General features: G+C 38.7%; 1 pseudogene; it reads left to right on the top strand.

Annotated features, from left to right (window-relative positions):
- Positions 1-3,760: 3,760 nt before the first annotated feature.
- On the top strand, positions 3,761-6,292 carry LOC124311900 (annotated as a pseudogene).
- The last annotated feature ends 10,043 nt before the right edge of the window (positions 6,293-16,335 follow it).

Genomic DNA, 16,335 nt, shown 5'->3' with positions numbered 1-16,335 from the left:
AAGATAGAACCAAAAAATTCATTCCACGGTTTGAAGGCCCATACTAAGTCTACCGCAAGGTATCTCCCACCTGCTATGCAGTAGAAGACTTGCCATGCAATAGAAAGAAGCGTCTTTGGCGTCACTTGAATGCACACGACAGCCAAATCCGTCGATATTCCACACGGCGTGAGACGGATTGGTGCACCGACGATGATGATGAGTATGAAAATCTGGATGAAGAGACCGACCCAATGTAGATTCCGGATTATGGAGTGAACGATGGAGCCGAAGCTGCGCCATACAACCCGGGAAGCAACGATCAGGATATCCAGCAGTTCGAGCCGAAGCCCCTTCTATCGCCTTTCACCACACGGACCGCAAGAGCTGTAAGGCATAACAACATCAACGACGACTTTATTTATTACTAGCTTTTTGTGTTGTTCCCTTCTGTCAGCATTATTATTTTTTTGTGTGTGTGTTTTGTTGTCGTTGTCTTATCTGTGTTCCGTTTTGTTATCCGTCTTATCTGTCCGTCTGACTGTTGTGAATTGTATGTGTTGGGCCGTCCTTAATTAAGATTGTAGATCTTTCTGTCAGGAAAGGCCGAATTTTGTAAATGTGGCGTTGTTGTACTTTTCGTGGCGGTCTGACAACTTCGCCCCTACCTCCTGCGTGAGGGAAGGCTAAGTTCAGTTCAGGCACAGCTTAAGTTCGAGCGTTATTTTCTTTGTCTCTGAATACAATTCGTTTAAATCGTAAACGAGCCGCTTCGTTTCTTTATTTTCCATTTCACGCGATCGTTCACGTTAGTTGAGTCAGGCGAAACCTAACATTGGCACGTTGAGTTTCACCCATTGATTGGGTTTCGCACATTAAATTATGGCGAAACCCAACAATATGGGTTGTGAATTATCTCACAAACTAGAGTCCTAGAGTGCAATGTGCAACTCAATAGGTGGTAAATCTGCACTCAACATACCATTTATACTTTGGAATTCGATGTGTTTCATTGTATGGAAATTGATGTTTGTTTATCCCTTTCAACTAGTAAAATTGTCCATATTCCTCCATCGTTCGATTAAAATGTGATCGCAGGTCAAACAAACATATATGTTAAGTTTCTAGCCGATTTCTCTATTTTCTATGGAAATTACTATTGGATTTTTTTTTTTAAATTTAAATTGGGCAGAGACTCGGAGGCCGAGTGTTGCCCAAGTTTATTACGTCCAAATTTAACAGTTACATATGTACAAGGGGGTAGGAAGAGACACAAATTAGCAAAAATACGATAAGATAGGGGAGCTCGGCCTGACGGTGCACTAGTGCGGACATGTGGTGGGGTTCGCTCTGACAGGGGAAGGGACGAAGATTATCCCTACTGCATCGTGACGTCGAGTTGGATCAATAATTATTTTATTCTCTTTACAATCTAAATGAGTAGGCCACGTAATGTATCGTATAGTATATTCAAAGAGTAGTTCGTACTATTATTAGGGAATGGCGATTTAGTTCGAATGAATTAAAGATAGAAAGCCAGTGGCGATACTATCTAAAGAAAGACAAAAGAAATAATTTATAATTTTTTCCAAAAAGAAGGGGGAAGATAACTTGCAGCGGGTTGGATGGGGGATAGCTAGTTGATGCTCTACTTCACTTTCAACAATTATGATTGACCATCTTTTCTTGCTCGGCCAATCTTAAATTGGCGGAGATCGCCATGATGGATTTGGATTTGAAGAAACGAACAAAGTGTAGCCAGCATTGTCTTGCTAATTATGGAAATCTCATTTGAATTGAAAATCACGGATACGGAACGCAATATTAAGGTAACTGTTTTTTATTGTTGACATTTGTGTTATTATTAAATTTGTGTTTCATTTAAGAAAATTTATGAAATGTTTTGTGATAGCTATCCATTTTTGTTTCCATTAGCTGTAATTAGAAAGTTAATATTGTTATAATTTACTTGCTATTATTATAATTATTTCTATACCTTAAAAATTTATTTTATGTCTTTGAGACAGAAGTAGATCGAAATAATGCTTGTATTACTTGTTAAATATTAACCCTATTTTTAAAAAAATTACTCAAGAGATAAATTTTAATTTTTTTTTACCTTTTTTTATTAACCTTCTGATTTTTGCGACGGACACGTCGATTCCTCTGTTTATTGCCTCGACGCTTGGGCTTGTTTTGGAAAAGTAGAATTTTTTTGGATTCCCCATCCATGGCATTTGCATCCTGAAGCTTTACGATTGAAAAAGCTTTCATCAGAAAGCACCCTTTCTTGAGATTCCATTCCCCTTCTTTAAATGGCTTTTCCTGTTACGATTAAAGATTAGATAGTTAGGTAGGTAACTTATTAACCTATTTTATATATTTACCCCAGTGAAGTAATCTGGATTGCTTGTGAATTATTTCACAAACCAGAGTCCACGTTTCCGATTTTAAGTGGGCTGGAGAGGGGTCTATCAGAACGTAGAGCACCTCTCTGCAAAAAGACGCTTGTTCCACGACAGTTTTTGCATTTTTTGCTCCTTCAATTTTTCAAAGTGTTGCATGACCATGTCATCCATGCCATCCATGCCGTCCAGCGTTAAGTGTTTTAACGAGGGTAATTTCAAAATCTGTAATAAACATTTTTCCAACTCAGTGCTCCAACGTTACAGAACAACTGTTGAACTAAGAATGAAGAGTGATATGCCCCCCCCTTCTCCCCACCTCACAAGTCATATTTAAAATTAGGTTTTTTTTTATTTTATCAGGTGTGTTTCATTTTCCTTTTTCTTGCCAGCATGATATGCGAAATTTTCATTTTTCTTTCTTAATATCGCACAGGGAATGCTACAATGCTTACTAAATTAGGATCGCCCCCAAGGAGCATTGACTATGGTCAATGGATTGTTGCAGAATTGTCCTGATTGGGGTTAAGAATCACAGGAGTTCAGTAGTATTCTATGGGTAGCTCATGATTTATCTCATCTTTTTTAATATTATCTTAATATAAATAATTTATTCTCAGACTTTGATGTCTTGGCTTTGAATCTGGCTGGCTACCCTTTGTTCGTTTGTTTCTTCAAATCCACCATGTCGATCTTCGCGAAGTAACTTCTCGGACGCTCCCAAAAACTATTGTGAACTTTATTTCCAAATTATCTTAACTGCCTGTTGATATAATAACTGGCTGATTGTTACACTTGGCCAATATCAGTGACTGCAAGAACTTTACATATTAGCATTTTTTGGCTTTTTCTGTGAAGTCTTGCTACAAGAACATTGTAGAATACTTTGAATTAAACATTTCACATTACGTTTTTACTCTAGAAATGATTCTATTTTCGATTGTTTGTTCGAATCTGGATCCATGCCTTACGTCCCTGTCCCCTTCCCGTTTGAAAACAGTAAAGAATTTGAGGACTGCTTCTTTGTTGATTTCATTGCCGAAGGCATCATTCAACTACGTAGTTGTTATGTTTGTTAGTAAATCGATTGAGCCATTTAACTACCAATATATTTGCTCATGACGTTGATCAGTATTTGGCTCATGACGCAATTGAAATTTCCAACGATAAGATCCCGACGGTGCGTTTTCTATCCCACTACTACTAATAAAAATAATAAAAATCGCCTTTGGATCGAGCAGATCGTGTGGGATGCCAAGAAGGGCCAGTTGTTCAATACGAGCAAGGATAGCAAGGGATAAAGCGGCCACTTTAGCGCTTCCGCCGAAGCTTTTATCTTTGTTGACGAGCATATATCCCCCTCCTTCGCCACTATCATGAGGGTATTAGCTTTTTTTAAATATTTGTTTGATCGTACGCCCGAAATTTTCCTGTTTTCCGAGTGTTGTGGCATTACGTAAGAGTTTAATGTGTAATGTGTCACGCCATAAGTATGAATAATGAGAGAAATTTCTCCAGCAATCACGAATCCACCCCACGTCTCCGACTCCCTGACCAAAAAATGAGGAGAAAGATTCCCAGTTGAATATCAACACACACACACGTAACACTGGAGCATCTAGAAGGGGCTTATTAGTAAAATATGGGTGAAGGTTCTTGTTCAACCCTACAACAGAAGATCTTACCCCATGATGGGTTATGCAAATGCCGGAGCAATCACCCAGGAAGACATAAAAAATGCACCCGTCATCGTAGGAGTCAAGCAAATCCCCATCGACTGTTTGCTACCCAACAAGACCTATTGTTTCTTCTCCCACACAATCAAGGCTCAGGAAGCCAACATGCCTTTGCTGGACGCAATGTTGGAAAAGGTATCCTTTTATTGGTGGTCCCGCAATTGTTATATTCGCTTCATTATTTCGTTTTCCGTAGAATATCCGACTGGTTGACAACGAGAAAATGGTGGATGCAAACGGCCTGCGTGTTGTGGCTTTCAGCAAGTACGCTTGTGTGGCCGGCATGATCAATATTCTTCACGATCTAGGTCTACGACTCTTGGCCCTCGGACACCACACCCCGTTCATGGTGAGGATTAGCATTTAAAAGATTCACAGGTTTTGTTTGTGCCATTTGTTCAAAAACTTGTTCCTTTTTTCTCTCTCTCTCTACAAACTGGTCATTAGCATATTGGACAAGCGCACACAAGGGGTCCAGCAGTGCAGCATTGGAAAAATATTTTGGTTCCCCAGCTCAAGAGGCAAAAAGGGAAGTCCTTGGTTGTCTTTGGAAAAAATTTGGAAATAAAGGCAGAAAAGGAAACGAAAAGGTAGAATAGTACGGGGGAGGAAAATATAAAGAAGGGAGTAAATTTCACTTATATAGCCACTAGCTAATTAGTGCTAAGAGAGGCCACGGATAGCACCCTTAATCGAAACAATTTTAAGAAAAATCTAGCAACCAAGTCAGCCGTGAAAACTACCCCCGGACAATCAGTCCTTCGCGTGATGACATCTAGTGGGAAATTCAACTATTGAGATTTTAGAGCGTTGTGCATCAACTATGGTGATTGCAGAACCATTTAAATTTGGGGAGTTTTTGTTAAAAAAAAGGTAAATATCCCCTAGGCTTTTGGAACTTTGTTACTTGCCGGTAGCTCGTGTTTATTCATTGTTTATTTATTTCAAAATTTTTGGGGGCAACACCCAAGGAAATTTCCCCTCTGCACTGCCGGACTCCTTGAGCGCACAGTTATCGCAATTCGGGAATGGCTCGCCAAGCCGTTCGTGATGCTGGTTTTGAGATCACCATAGGCATGTTGCCCAAATCCATTGGTCCTTTGACCTTTTGACTAGGCAATGTCTCTTAAGGTTGTCAAGAAATCTACAAGGTAAATAACGTCTATCTTAATTGCAACAGGATGATTATTCTCACTCGCCCTCACGTTTTTTTGGGGTGGCCGATCACGGAGCCACGAACAAAATTTACGCCTGCGAAGTCAGCCGGCGCGATCATCTCATTGGCATTAATGGCGGGTCTTTTGACGCCAAAGAGTACGACGAATATCCCAGCCGTTACATCTCCGTCTTTGGCAAAAATGTGAAAAACCAACCGTCCCAGTCGTTCAACAACAACAACTAAAGTGCTCCCCACATTTATTGCTAGATTTCTCTTTACGCTTCGGTTATAATCAACGAATCTATTGGGCTCGCATCTTGCCAAAGCTCATCACCATTCCGGATTCCAAAGTACTCATCCGCTCGGCTCAGAGTCACCTTCCCTGGGTGCAGACGTCACTCGGCTCACCAACTCTGCCACAACGGCTTATTGCCATTTGCGACATCAGTAAATCAGATTTCTTTTTTGTGTTGTTTTTGCAATTTTGCACGATTAATGAGTTGTATTGTATTGTATTGTATGTCTCAATTTATATAGCGCACTATCGCATGGAACTGAATCCCGATCTAATGACGCTGTTTCGCTTCCAATTTGGAAGATGTGATTGAACACATCACCGTATGTTTAACGTCATATCCTTCAAAGCAATCAAGGATCCCTGTGTTATGCGTGCTGCCTTCCGTCGGCGCGGTTGCTACAGGTTTTTGACGGATTCAGCTAGGTTTCGAAACCAGAGCCTCATTGCCTTTTTTCAAAGCGTTGACGCTCTAATCCACTACACCACCACATCCTCCTATAATTGGCTCTATTTATTGCTGATCATGCTGTTTAAATCCAAGTTTCCGACCCCTGAGGTTCGATCGAGTTTATGAACGAATGCACCACCATCAACAATCAGTTTTGCCTCTACGACGCCAAACAGCACAAGGACAACAGTTTAAAAAATAAAAGAGAAATTTTTAAAATAAATTTCGAAATATTTTTACATAATTCCTCTGTGTTTCATAGAATGAAAGGCCCGGAAATTTTGGTCTGACGACGTCTCACTCTCACGAAGTCGAAATCTTGTAGCTGGATCAACGCCACAAATTGTGGGGAATTAATTTGGTTTGTTACGGCCAATCTAGCAGCACAGGCTATTCTCTGACCTGGCCCACACCGTGGGATTCTCTTGCTGTCATTGCCACCAAAATGTTGATGGAAGGGGAAATTCAACGCAAGGGCACGGTCTACCAGGAGAGGTAGCCAAACGCCATGGTAGCAGAATATCCATGGAACCTTGAAGTTTCCCTAATTTGCCGCTAAGATCACGGGCGTAGCTTGGCCACAACACTCTAATGCTGCCATTGCCGCCAATTGCCGCTGGTGGCTGAGGGTGGGATTCTACGAATACACAGAAAGAGAGGAAGACTATGCGTCACACACAGCTAGTGGCCAAGCTAAGCCCGAAATCCAAGCGGCATTTTCATTGAAGCTTCCGGGTCCCTTGACTATTCTGGCTGGCCACACAGATAGGGCGTTTGGCTACCTCTCCTGGTAGACCGTGGCAAGGGCATGGTCTTGTCCTTGACCCAGGATATTTACAGGCCAATGCTGAAACGCCTCAAGGCCGAAGGCATTGTGGCCGAAGAAAAAACCACTTGGATTTGAATCTCTCGTAATTTTGTTAACTGGGAATTCTCTCTTTAACAGGAACAGTTAATACTCTTTTGCGACTAGGTTAAATTTAACTCATTTAAAATCCCATTAGGATGCTCTTTGGCGATACCAGGGAAACTTTAGCAGGGAAAAAATGCTTTAATTAGTTCTTGTTAACGTTAACCATTGAACAAAAAAAGAATCTCCGATTTGGCGTTGCATGTCAGTCGGTCGGAATGTCAAGACTCTGCTTCTTTCAATTGATATTTTATGAAATAAAAATGCAATAACTCATAGTTTATTAGACAAAGTGCCGTCTAACGGCACCTTTGTCAGAAATGGCATTAAAATTTTGTTAATTTTCTCCCCAATTTTGGATCCAAATTCAAAGTCGTAAATACTAAAACGCGATGTCAATTATTTCGATGTCCGCCATTTTATCAGGTTGTTTTGCGTTGCCTGTAATGGATGAAAGTGTGATTTTCCCAATACAAAGTGGATTTTGTGAATAAGTGTGTTATTTTTTGTAATTTTTTTTGCGTCAGTTTATTGCTACGTATCTTGGTTAGTATGTGTAGCAATTTGTGTTTCCACATCACATTTCTTTTATTTAAAAAAAATGTTTTCCCTTTTGTTTACTCTTTTCGCGACCGAATCCACAGAGAATTGGCCCGAGGGAAGAAAAGGAAGAAAAAGGAAAGTATGAAAAAAAGGAGGCCCATACTTTTCTCCTCTCCTCTTTCTTCACTCGGGCCAATTCTCTGTGAATTTGGTCACTCCACGGTTCTCTAGCATCCAAACTCCAACCACAACTTCAAATTGACTGGGGGAAGTTCGCTTACGCATTAAGACCAAATCTCCCATCTCTCAGAGATTTCGATAACTGGATTAATGTTGCAGTCGGCGCTGAGGAAAACCGTGGTACGAACCCCTAATCAAAGAACCCCCTACACTCCTCGTCAGCAACAAACGAACTATGGCCAAAGCAAAAGTAGTGGATACCGTCAACACCAGAACGGTTCCGGGAAAACCATCGACGGCACTTCTCCTGGCCCCACCATTCTTATGCAATCGATCACTCCAGAAACAAACAGGCCCTACTAACACAGCGATGTACCATGGATATGACTGCAGCGTACTCCCAAGGATAAGGGAGATACAAACAGCATATCCATGGAATGCTTCATGTTGATCCTTATTTCCCCTTCCCCGCTCGTACCATTTGTATGTCCCTTGAATATACCGGTTTGTGTATACACAGTATCCTTAAATAACATCCATCTTTGGATATGATTTCTGTCAGAAATTAAAAGATAAAAGTCTACCCCGAGACTTGAACTACTGACTTTCAATTCCGTAGCTCACCTCTCTAACCATTTGACCAACTGTTCATACATTTGAGGAACAAATGTTTGTTTGTAGTGAAAATAGAGATATTCTTTAGCTTTTTCGTCCACTGTGTACCTTATATGGTTATACTGTGATGCACATTCTGTGTATGTACCAAATGGTATCACAACAAAATCATACCCCCGGGTATATTACTTTGAAGTACAATCAGTATATTAATGAATATACGCTGGTGGATCTACGATGAATATTCTTTATTTCATCCCATACTAGATCCGAATAAATTTATACCTACGCTATACTACCGCCCCCCAATTGCGACCTGGATCTATTCATCCCATATTAACCTACATCTTACATAAAGTGGATGGGCCGTGTTAGTAGGGGGCTGCCCATTCCTCAATGCTCGACCTGCAACGAAAGACCAGGCCATCGTCTTGACTTCTGCAACACATTCAAACGAATGTCAATCAATGAACGCCCTCCCCTTGTAGCTGACAACATCTATTGCTTTAAATGCCTCACAAAAGTGGATTATGGACCAGACTGTCGACGCCCGAACATGAAATGCCAGACCTGCGGTCAAGCTCATCACACGTTACTCCATGGTGCCGACCAACAATTCCCAAAAAGAAAGGTAAAATTTTAACTGACGTACTCATGATCCGTGCTACTCCCAAAACAAAACTCCAGCCTATACTTTTAGCAAAATTTTCCGTTACAGAAATCAAAGGTAATATCAGCGTCAGATCGTTTGCAATTCTAGATCCAGGCAGCGAACCCACTTTGGCAACACGATCTCTGGCTATGAAATTACAGGTTTCAGGCCAAACCGTCCTGCCTGTTGAAAAGCATTCTGAAATTGTATCATACCATCTCAAAGCTTTAAATGGTATCGTCAAAACAACAGACGTGTTCGTTGTTCCTCAAATTAATCTTTCCTGTCGTAAAATTAATTGGCCGCTGTTAAAGAAGAATTGGAGTCATCTTGCCGATCTCACCCTTCCACCAATTGACACTTCGTTGGTTGAACTTTTAATCGGTATCGACCAAGTTTACGCACACACGTACCTTGATGTAAGAAGACCCGTTGATGGCGAAGTTGATCCAATCTCTTTAAAAAGACATGTGAAGAAAAACGTTGACAAAAATTGTCAACCGCTTTTTCTTGTCATATTGGTCATATAATCCTTGACACTTAGACAATATAATGGGCTAATTCTTTCCGCTTTGCATTTTTCATTCTCTTTCCTTAATGTTCGTTGCAGGAAACTGTGGGAATATGGAATCATCTCAACCCTTGATTGGGAAGGGACAGTAAATGTCTGTTTAAAAATGTGGCGATATCCATACGCAACAGTAAGGGAAAGATTTTTTTTGTATTCGACTATTTTCTTTTGTCGGCTTTTATTACTCCCCACCTACTCGTCTGTTTTCTCTTGGTGCTGACCTCGTCCTTTGTTTTGTTTTTCTCTTGTCGGTGGGCGGCTTAGCAGGCTTGCTGCAAAAGGGTGGGAAGAAGGGTGAAAGTGGGTGACATGCCATGGGCTGAATTCTATTCAACCCACCCACCCCAACTGTCATCATACAATCAACTAACGATCGTAATCAAGCCCAACAGGCCTATGTGTCAAGTAATGACGGTTTTGGCCGTTCGATTGACTTATTAACGACGCAATCATCATGAAACTATTCCTTGTCATAATAATAAATAGTCTACAAAGATAAAGAGTATAGTTCTTAGCCATTCAAATCACATACACAAGGCTTATTGTTGTGACAGATAGTGTGAAACTGAAAAATTTTCTGAGTCCATACCAAACGCGAAACATCTCTAATGTGATATATTTCAATATTAACAAGGAACTATAGCTCCGTCGATAGCGTACTGAGCAAATAATAGTATGTCAAGTTGTTCTTGAGTATCAAACGTCGCAACGATAAACAAAAAAATTTCAAAAAAGTTAAAAGGCTTATAAATACAATTTTTGATGTCTGTAACCTAATCGGAGGGTGGTGGTGGGTGGTGGGAAAGAATATGAGGCAAGGGAGGTGGGTGATGAGGTAAAAATGAAGAGTTAGAGTGAGGGTGACTATAACCGGTACTTGCATCCCTTTTTTCGATACAATGAGAAGGTTTAGCACCCGGTAAGATGCGAGCCATTGTGTCAACTTTTTTCTTGACATAATGTCTCGGAGCTGGTTACATGACAACAATGTCAACGTAAAAAATGACAATTGCCTACTTTTCCTTGACATCTCTTCTTAGAGAGAATAGAGCCCGAATTTGAAACATGCGATTTGGCAAGAAAACCCCAACGCAATAAATTTTGACCGTTAATTATCTTTTTCATTCTTCATTTCATTATTATTTCTTTTTCATTTTTTTTTCAACTGACTATATTTTTAATTTTTTTTTGCTATTGGTGTGTTGATTCTGGTACGTATAGTGAGCCGTGAGTGATTTTCCTATTTAATTTTAAAATCTTTTTCTTCTTGAACAGTCTTCTGCGTTTGTATTCGTTACTACGTATTCCAAAAAAACTGAAATAAATGCCATACACACAGTGTGTGGCGATCAAAGTACTTAAATCTCGTTTTTTTCAGGAGTTTACGTTCATTTTTGGGTAGTTAAATTAAGTGGGTGGAATTTTCATTTTTTACTACTGAAAATTGGCCAATTTTCTGATTACTTAGAAAATTAAGTAACTTATTCATATTTAAAGCCATAAAATTTACTTAAAATTTTATTGCAAAAAAAAATATTAGTTTTCGAAAAAAAAATTATTTAAAAATGGACGCTATTTTTTTTTATTTACAGGGTGATATCTGGATTTTCTTAATTCTTATTCAAAGTCATAAGAAAGCGGAGGAGGAAAATTCAAAGTTTTTTATCTATACTTGAATTATACAGTAGCTACACAAAGTTTCCGCACAGCTGAGAGAAGCTTATGGGAAAACGGGTATTTTGAAAATTCGCCAAAAATCGAATTTTCGTCGGACGAAAACGATTTTTGGACAGGGGGTTCTTAGACTTAAGGTTTATAGCATATATTTTTTGGGTATTTTTTCGTTCACGCGAACGTCCCTTTTAAATTGGAAGTAAAAGTTTCCGCACAGTCGAGAGGGCCAATAGTAAATCGTACTACTTTGGCTCTCTTGTACTGGACGGAAAATAGGGCTAGGAGAGTTCTTTAGGGCTTAAAAAAAAGAGCATCGTTAGCTCTATAACCTCATCTGCAATGTTGACCCCCATGCCATTTGAGAAATCACTTTAATTTCGATGTGAAAATGAAAAGTTTTCATTTCTCAGTTATTTTCCCTTTGTTCCCCCCTCCCGTAGTTGCCGGTTTTCCAAAAACCAAGTCTAAAAAAAAGGTCCTAGAGATGGCCTGTCTTTTTTCTCCCCATGCCCCTAATATTTAAAATCTCGGTATTTGGAAAAACCGGCAACTACGGGAGGGGGGAACAAAGGGAAAATAACTGAGAAATGAAAACTTTTCATTTTCACATCGAAATTAAAGTGATTTCTCAAATGGCATGGGGGTCAACATTGCAGATGAGGTTATAGAGCTAACGATGCTCTTTTTTTTAAGCCCTAAAGAACTCTCCTAGCCCTATTTTCCGTCCAGTACAAGAGAGCCAAAGTAGTACGATTTACTATTGGCCCTCTCGACTGTGCGGAAACTTTTACTTCCAATTTAAAAGGGACGTTCGCGTGAACGAAAAAATACCCAAAAAATATATGCTATAAACCTTAAGTCTAAGAACCCCCTGTCCAAAAATCGTTTTCGTCCGACGAAAATTCGATTTTTGGCGAATTTTCAAAATACCCGTTTTCCCATAAGCTTCTCTCAGCTGTGCGGAAACTTTGTGTAGCTACTGTATGTGAATTTTTTCCCGTTTAACTACGTCAGCAGATTTTCCAACAATAATCATGAAATTTTTCCAGTCCAAACTGCATGCATTGATTCATATATTATATATTACACTAATATAATATCTAAATCGGTGTGTTGGAACAATGTCCGACTACGAAGCAGAAGATTCATCCATTCAGTGAGGTCTTTGGGGAAAAAGGCTAAAATTATTTGATTTATTTAAATCGATAATTCAATATGGATAAGTATGCTAAAAAAATTCAAGTAGAAATGTATTTCAGTACTGCTATACTTCTTTCTACACAAAATTTATAAGTAGAGTAGCAAACTTTAATAGGTAAATTAAGTACCCAGTCGCCGCTGTGCATACTACAAAATATTTCATTTTGGAACCTCATTTCCATTTTTTTATTTCTTACTAATCGTGGATATTTCGACTGTGTCAAAGAAATGATGACGTCATTACAAATCAGCCCAAAAAGTTTAAATAGTCAAAAAGCCAAGGATTCGTGGGGTTGCGTGTAGATTCGTGAACTTAACCTAGTGCACAACGAGGCTTACAAGCCAAACTAGGGTCTTTACATAGGGTGGTACGGAGAATTTTAACAATAGGGTGGTACGGAGAACTTCCAAAACTGGGGTGGTACGAAGAAGGGTTTATTTCGAACGCGTAATAAACCCTTCTCTGTACACCCCCCCCCCCAAGACCAGGATGGATTCTAGTAAAATTAGCGTTAAAGCTAATTCGCTCGTTAAATAGCTTAAAAGAGCATGGAATCCGATGGAATCTTCATCATCATGTCAAATTGATAGACTTTTGCCTGCGGTTTTGAGACACCATCATATATCTCAATATCTGCTTCAAGCGTCTTGTCTGGAGACAAGACGGCAACTCTAGAATACCAGTAGGACAATTATTTGGTTAGTATTAAATGTTATGATGTTTTACAATTAGGCCTACCATGAAAATTTTTGGTTCAGCACCAGCATTCAGTCTCCATCTGGAATAAGGGTAAAAGTCACTGAGAAGATATTCCCCTTTTTAACGTCACATTCTTCGAAATGCTGACTACAAATCATAGATTTACTGAATTTTGCATTCGGAATTAACTCTTTCCATCTAATAGAACTATTTGGGGAAACAGAAAAAAAGCGATATCTTATTTCCTGCACTAAGTAATAAACAATTTGTAAATATGCAGTTCTTATTAAAATAACAGGGCACTTACCATTGTCATTTGGTTTCCAACAAGGCACAAGACACCATTTAAAAAAATTAATTGTAAAAATAAATTCAAAGTTACTAGCTAGATGGATAATTAGATGGAGGAAGTAGGAGGCGGAATATAGTTTGCTGGAGGGGTGGTTTACAGACCCCGTAAATCGTCTCTGAGAGAATTATTCCCCGCCATATGGATGCAGTAACCATAGGTTTGATGACTGTCATAACATTGTTTTTATATCGTTTAGAAATAAAATACTCCAGTTTGTCGAATTCTGTTGTTCATTTTAATTATTTTTCATTTTTTCATTTTGTCAGAGCCATTAAGGGGGAGGTCAGTCAGTTCCATAAGAAAATTTAACCTGGGGCCGCGAGTCAGTTTTTCCGAGCTCCCCTTTTTTCCCCTCCTCCTACTTTTGAATTGCTACGAAAAAATCCTGCTATCTCGTGGCCGAAAAAAAAATTTGTAGCAATTACAATTTTTTTTCTGCAGCGTCTGAGGTCTCGTGGGTGGAAGCTATGGCGACATGGCCGTTGCAAAACCTAAACGTATTTACTGCTTTATTTGTGGAAGTGTATAAGAAAACAAAAGAGAAAAATGTGCACTGTTTTGTGTCCCAAAAGGCAAACTCAAAGAATGGTCAGTGGCAATAGGTAGTAACAAGCTTAAACAAATGTCAAGACTGTGTGATGCACACTTCTTGGAAGAGGATATCATCAAAGGAAAGTTAACGGTGGGAAGCTTTTACCCAGAAAAATGGCACCTAAGAAAAAATGCTGTTCGCAAATTGCTACTAAGTAATAACTTGTTATTTATAAATGTTTTCATTTCAGTAATTATCTTCTTTAATACAGTTCAAGGTCTACAGCCTTCCTTACGGAAATCTCTTCAAACTTTGAATGGACAAAACCCAAGAGTGCTTGGAAAAAAGAAATCATTACAGATTACTACGGTATTAAAACTTCCTTTTTGTTTATTTAAGTGTTGTATGACATATCATTTTTAACAGACTGTTCAACATGCTACAAAGGATAACGAAAATGTTGTTCCAATCAACCACTGCAGCACAAATTCAAGTGTGTACATCATTTACAAACATGTTCTATCCCTGTAATGCAACTTTTTACTTCATAAACACAGATATTGGATGTGCTACTAATGTGATGTTGAATCAACCACAAACAGAATGCCTACGTGAAGACAGAAGAAATGGTAGCTGCATGGTTATTGAAGAAACAAATGATAATGCTGTGGTAATTTAAAAATGTTACTCTCTCATGTCTTACTCTCTCATGTCATACTCTCTCATCTCATACTCTCTCATCTCATACTCTCTCATCTCATACTCTCTCATCTCATACTCTCTCATCTCATGTCATAATTATGTAAATTTTCAGATTTATTCACTTACAAAGGATAATGATGTCGTTGATGCTATTAACCACTCACGTAAGTACTCCATTTATAAACATGTGTAATCCCAATAATACAAAATTATTAGTTTATATTTACAGATCATGGATGTGGTTCAAATCCTTTGTGGCTGAATATACAAGAATCGGAATGCTCAGTTGAATCCCTTTGCATGGATATTCAAGAAACAAATGATACCGCTTTGGTAAATGAAACAATCACGACTGACACGTCACCGGTTTATTCACCTACCGAGGACCTCGTTACTGTTGTAACAAGTAGTCAATCCAGCACACTGCCAGGTGAGTACTTAATTAACTATTCCTTTAACACACCAACGTAACAAACTTTTTGTATCAATACAGATCTTGGATGTGTTTTAAATCCTTTGTCGCTGAATGCACAAGAATTAGAATGATCTGGTTCATCCCTAAGTGATAGTTGTTGCATGGATATTGAAGAAACAAATGATACCGCTTTGGTAAATGACACAATCACGACTGACACGTCACCGGTTTATTCACCCTTCGAGGACCTTACAAGAACTTATGGATATCTACAACTTGCAACTATTCAAATGTTTGAATTTTTTAAAAAGGTAGAATCATTAGTAGATAAGCATTTTTCTAACAATGATCACATATAAGATATGCTTTTGAACAAGTAATTTATGAAATTGGTTCTCTACATTTAATACCCCTTTCATGTGATGATCATACCGAAGTTCTATCATTTTTAATAATGGAATGTGTCCAAATTCGTTTTTATTTCGAATCTTAACGATTCAGAGATCTCAATTTAGCTAAAATTAAAACCGCTGTACATACGGGTAATAAAATAAAAAAAAATTAATTCAAAATAATTGAAAATGAAAATTGAAACGTACCAAGGACAAAAGACACACCAGTGCTGTGTCCTTTTAAGTTCTTGCAATCATAAACATTCTTGAAAAGACAATTTGCTCTGTCAACAACCATTCTTGGTAAGTTAATATGAACAGCCATGTTTCTTATTTCTTTTAAACCATTGACAAGAGTTGGGTCTGAGTTGCGGAAGCAGCCCATCTGAATAACAAAACAATTACAGAAGTTAGGTTTACAAGATGACAGTTTTGGAAATCTTCTTCAAAATCACTGGGCTCAAACATTGTTGTAAGATTTGTCTCCTTCAGGAGAGTGTTTTCTGCCTCACCAACTTATGAAGGAACCGCATTATCTGCTTCATAACAGAATGCTAGCCATTCGAAGCCAACATCTTCCACTATAGAGAAGACAGAATAAAAATTAGCCAGGAATAGTACATATTGAAACAGTCTGAGCAATAATAAGCATCAGCGCGATAATAAGAATCAATCAACAGGGCATTGGGATGAGAAGGGCAATAAATTCCAATCCAAAAACCACCTCCTAATGACATTATTCCTAACAAAATACTTTAATTTGCAATTCGTAGAAAGTTAGTACGAACAGTAACAGGCAACAGCACGAACAGTAACACAAAACGTCACAAACTTAATTTGATAGTTTGTCACCAGCGTTGATATAGGAAACG

The sequence above is a fragment of the Daphnia pulicaria genome, chromosome 8, assembly GCF_021234035.1.
Source record: "Daphnia pulicaria isolate SC F1-1A chromosome 8, SC_F0-13Bv2, whole genome shotgun sequence".
NCBI classification, from domain to species: domain Eukaryota; kingdom Metazoa; phylum Arthropoda; class Branchiopoda; order Diplostraca; family Daphniidae; genus Daphnia; species Daphnia pulicaria.
This window is presented reverse-complemented; position numbering and strand designations above follow the sequence as displayed.